Source organism: Propithecus coquereli, unplaced genomic scaffold (genome assembly GCF_000956105.1).
Source record: "Propithecus coquereli isolate 6110/MARCELLA unplaced genomic scaffold, Pcoq_1.0 Scaffold15, whole genome shotgun sequence".
Classification (NCBI taxonomy): domain Eukaryota; kingdom Metazoa; phylum Chordata; class Mammalia; order Primates; family Indriidae; genus Propithecus; species Propithecus coquereli.
Genome location: NW_012139413.1, coordinates 3570123 through 3575703, shown reverse-complemented (window position 1 = coordinate 3575703; position 5581 = coordinate 3570123). Strand labels below are relative to the sequence as shown.

At 35.5% G+C, this 5581-nt stretch overlaps 1 protein-coding gene across 1 annotated transcript in view; it reads left to right on the top strand.

Moving 5' to 3' along the window:
* Nucleotides 1-1446: 1446 nt before the first annotated feature.
* Nucleotides 1447-5581, top strand: part of LRRC31 (leucine rich repeat containing 31) — a 37655-nt gene continuing 33520 nt past the window's right edge. Inside the window, exon 1 of the mRNA XM_012640197.1 lies at nucleotides 1447-1450. The gene's annotated coding sequence lies outside the window, so the exon portion shown is untranslated. The remainder of the gene's footprint in view (nucleotides 1451-5581) is intronic.

Sequence of the window (5581 nt, the reverse complement as noted above, 5' to 3'; positions counted from 1 at the left end):
GGGGAAACAATTCAAGTAGAGACTATAGGCAGAGTGGTAAACCCCTTGGACTGTCCCTCTCTTGTGGTCCTAGAATGTCCACTTCTTTGCTTATTTGAAAAGAAACAAATTAAGACCTCCAAGAATGTGGAAGACTCTGACTCAAATGGTACAAAAGCAATTTATGTAACCAAAATGTTTGTACCTCCATAATATTCTGAAATTAAAAAAAAAAGGGTGGAGGCTCCTCACTCAATCCACAGTACAGAGACTTGTTTATTGGGAAATTCTCTGGCCTGGGGCACCTAAGCCAAATTGGTAGCCAAGGTGCCAGTGAGGCTGGCTTTGCCCAGTGGCCATGAGCAAACCTGCTGCATTTCTTGCTTTGCGACCTTGGTCAAATCATTTCCTTCAGCTGGAATGCCTTCCTTTCCTCTTAACACACCTCCTTGTGCAACTTCTAGCATTTCTGATATCTGACATTCATGTAACTATAGGGAAGAAAAACAAGTGCTATTGAATAGCTACCTGTGCTAGGAACTGTGCTAGTTATTTCCATGTATTTTTTCACTTTACCCCACAGCTTATAGCCGCCTTGCTCAATATTTGACAGATGGTAAAACTAAGACTTAGTAACTTGTCTGAAGTCACACAGCCAGTTAGTGATGCCACGATTAAAGCCCAGGTCTGTTTGCTCCGAAGTCCACGTTCTTTTTTAGTATGTATGTTTTGACTCCTCACCCAGAGCCAAGCTCCCTGAGGGCAGGAAACCCACCATATGTGTAGCTGTGCTCCTCCTTGATCCGCACCACTGAGACCCGGAGAATCCTATTGGTTCTCATAATTATGTCTGGTTGATTGTATACTTGCCACATGAAAGAGACTTTGAACCTGGATATCTGAGACTTGAGACATAATATGCTGAGGAATTGTAAGGATGCATTACAAATACACTATACTATAAGTTACAAATCGAAAACACCTGGGTAATAATGGCGGCCTTGTTCATTAAGCGTTGTCACTAGGCTTTGGAGAAAACCACTGATTGCCCAGTTTAGTCATTGACTAACAAATGGATTAAATTCCTGAAGAAATTCGGCCAATAAGGATGTTCATTTCTTAAAAACTTTCCTGGGAAAACCTTTAATCATAGTCTTTAAAGGTTTTGGGGGTAATTTCCTATTCTTTAATTATCTCAATGGCACTATACTTTTAAGATAAAAATAAACATTTTATCTGACTCTAAGTAAAGTTATATTTCTCTTCACAACTCAGCATACTTCTTTCTTTCTGTATTTAATCATTTTCATCAAAATTCTTAGAATGTAACTAGAAATGGTTCTAGGTAAAATACAAATCCAAACTGGCAAAGAAAATACTAAACTTTCACACAAACTATCTTTAATGACAATTTCAGGGATATACAAATCCCAATCTTGCCCTTCCTTTGAAAATATGTTTCTGGGAACAAGTTGGGTCAGTAACATGTCAGATCACCGCAACTAGAATGTGTCCCACCAAAGCAATGAGAAAGCCCCGAACCCTGTATTATTTCTAGCTACTGAATACATGCAATGAGTTTAGTGACCACAACTCCTTTTTCTTTCTTTCTCAATCGACTTCTAGCACTGACATTCTATTGGCATCATTTCCTGGACACCATGCTATATTATTAAATATAATCTTGGCTTTAGACATGGCACCACTGTGAGATAAAGCACACAAATTCACACTAATGTCTACCAGAATATAATGGAAGGTGCTCTGTTGGTTTTCTAAAAGATTCCATTTTGTCTTTTTTTGAACAATAGAAGTTTAAATATGCAAAAGATATCGATTGTAATCAGAGACGTATCCTGGACACCAAATATATTACAGTGTAGGTGAAGCACTGTGAGTATCTCAAGGCTGGAAGTTTCTTTGGTTCAGACTTGCCTGTTGAGCAGAAACTAATGAAGTCTGGCAAGTATCCTTCCCTGGTCAGCTTCTCTACTAAATGACTGGAGATCGACAGCTCATCTCAGAAATGGTTATGTTTTCCGGTGCACAAAAGACAGTCTTTATTTATACCTTTTCCTTTGTAATTTTTACGGGATATGGAGCATTTATTTTGTAATTTTGCATGCTGCATTGGAAAAGCAACATGATTTAACAGTTTGTTGGAGAAAGAAAAAGTTGTGTATCTGATGAGTAGGAGCAAAGGTTTGGATAGTTTCAGGTTAAATTTTTGACTTGGCTGCTTACTAACTTCATGACATCTAATGAGTTTCTTAGGCTCCCTGAGCTTCATTTCCTTATCTGTGAGTTAGTTCCTGTCCCCTGTTAGTGATCTGCAAAATATCCACCTGTGAGAGGGTGCTTTGAGACTCTTGACTTCAATGGTTGCATTTAAGACATGGCACAAATATTCTTCCAGTAGTATCATAAATAAATAAAGAATCAAACAAATGCATAAAAATTGGCGGTACTTTAGGGTCCTACAAAAGACATTTTATTTTACCCAGGCTTCTTTGTATGCAAAATTATAACAATTTTAGAGGCTTTACCTTTTTTCTTTATTTCTCCCTTGAAAACCAAGTATACCGCACATGCAAAAAAATGGTACAGGAATGTAAAAAATAGAAAATAAAATCCCATCAATGGATTGGATAGTCAATCTTCTTGATCACACAATGCCTGAAAACTTTTCCAGGTTTGGATTATCCTCCATCTATGGAAGCAGAGTCACCTCCCATTATGGAAACTGAAAATGCCCAATTCTAACTTTCCCAGCTGTCTTTGCAGCCACTCATGGGCACAGGACTTAGGCTCTGTCAATAATTTTTCTAAAACCAGAGATGACTTGTATTGTTTTTAATTCCACAAATATTTCACATCTCTGGGGAGGCTTGGAAACTGGAGTTATGGCACCAGGATGCAGGGAGCATACAGAATCCAAGAAATGGCTTCAGATGTGGCAATTATATTAAGCTTTGAAGGCAGCAGGGGCCAAGGTCCTAGCAAAGAGCCCAGGCTCCCTCATCAGCGGGGTTGGTGGGGCAGACTGTGGTGTCTGCGCTTGGTAATAATAGGAGAAAATAGGGAATACAATTATTTGTGTCTCCTTTGGCCCAGCTTTGATTAAAAGGAATAGCTAAGACAAAAAGTCCTGCCAAGATGCTATGCTGTGAAAGGCCTTAGTGGAAGCAAGTTCCCAGTGGTACTAAATAACTGTTTCTTGCTCTATTTCATAGTAAGAGAAAACTCTCAGCTTGTCTAAATACTTATAATGTATTTAAGCACTTTCAGTGTAATCTTTTGTTTCTAGACTTGAAATAATTGCTTGAATTTAGGATTTTTTTCCAAGAAATTGTTAGTTCATAAAATAAATGCCCGTTATTCTTTATTTTGGTTGTAAATGACATCACCACTATATTTTTTCTGTGTTTTCATTGTTCTCCAGAAGGTTATAAAAAGCCAAAACAGCTTTTAGTTCTTTGAGATCATCACTACGATTTCTTATCTTCCTTTTCTAAAAGACTTAATTAAAAAAAAAATTTTTAAAAACTTAACGTGTTTCTATCAGATTCAGAAAAACCTAAATATCATAAATAAGAGTTTTGTTCAGACAACTTATCTCAACTCTCTTACTCTTTTGTCTGTTATTTACCCCTGCATTTCTAAATAACAGGCTTATACTATTATTTCATTTTTATATATTACCTATTGTCTTGTTTGTAGGGCAGATGAGGATTTATTTCTGTTACATGTTTACAAATTTCCCCTTTCTTCAACCGTACAATATGGTTATTCCAGAGTTGTGTTTAAATTAATATATAGTGTTTATATTGTTATGGCTACGTAAAGTTGTTCACAGTTTAACCACAAAATATACCAAAAATGTGTGTGCATTTGTGGTTTTTTCTACAGTTAATAATTGCTTCATTTTTAAGTAACAGCTTTATTGAGATATAATTCACATAAAACATAACTCACCCATTTAATGTGTACAATTCAATGTCTTTTAATATATTCAAAGTTGTGCGACCATCATTACAATCAATTTTAGGACATTTTCATTCCCCCAAAAAGAAACCCTGTACCTTTAGCTATCATACCCCTATCAGCTCACCCTGTAAGCAGCCATTAATCTACTTTCTGTTTCCATATATTTGCCGATTCTGGCCATTTAATATACATGGGATTATATATATGACCTGATGTATCTGGCCTCTTTCATTTAGCATAATACTCTCAAGTTTCATCCATGTTCTAGCTAGCAAGCATCAATACTTCGTTACTTTTTATGACTGAATAATATTGTATTGTATGAAATCACATTTTATTTATCCATTCATCAGTTGATGGGCATTTGGGTTGTTTTCACCTTTTGCCTATTATGAATTATGCTGCTATGAACATTTGTATACAAAGTTTTTGGTACACGTTTTCATTTCTCTTAGGAATCTACCTAGACATGTTTTCATTTCTCTTAGGTATATACCTAGAGTGGAATTGTTAGGTCAAATGGTAACTTTCTAACTTTTTGAGGAACTGACAGACTCTTCTCTAAAGTAGATACATTATTTTATATTGCCACCAGCATTTTATGAAGGTTCTGATTTTTCTACATCCTTATTGGACTTTTTATTTCTAGCCATCCTACTGGTTGTAAGGTGGTATGTCATTGGGGTTTTGATTTGCATTTCCCCATGACCAATAATGTTGAGAATCTTTTCATGTACTTAATTGGCCATTTGTATATCTTCTTTGGAGAAATGTCTATTCATATTATTTGCCCATTTTAAAATTGTGTTATTTGTCTTTTTATTATTGAATCATCAGAGTTCTTTATGTATTCTAGATTATATCCTTTAAATATAGATTATAGTCCCTTAACAGATAAATGACTTACAAATATTTTCTTTCGTTCTGTGAGGTGTCTTTTCACTTTCTTCATAGTGTCCTTTGAAGCACAAAAGTTTTAAATTTTGATAAAGTCCAATTTATCTATTTCTTTCCTTTGTTGCTTTTATTGCTTATGTTTTTGGTATTATGTCTAAGAATTGGCAAATTCAAGTCACAAAGATTTACCCCTATGTTTCCTTCTAAGAGTGTTATAGTTTTGGCTCTTACATTGAAGTCTTTGATCCCTTTTGAGTTAGTTTTTGTGATGGTGTGAAGTAAGAGTCCAATCTCATTCTTTTGCATGTGGATACAGTTGTCCCAGCACCATTTGTTGAATAGACTATTCTTTCCCCATTGAATGGTCTTGGCACCCTTGTCAAAAATCAATTGACCATAAATGTTAGTATTTATTTCTGAACTCTCAATTCTATTCCATTATACTCTGTGTTTATTCTTATGCCAGTACCACACTGTCTTGATTACTATTCCTTTGTAGTAAGTTTTGAACTCAGAAATGTGAATACTCCAACTTTGTTCTTTTTTTTAAAGATTGTTTCAATTGTTTTTGGCCCTTTGAGTTTCCACATGAATTTTAGGATCAGCTTGACAATTTCTACAAAGAAGTCAGCAGGGATTCTGACAGTGATTACACTGAATCTGAAGATCAATTTGGGGACTATTGCCAACCTAATATTAGGTCTTCCAATCCATGAAC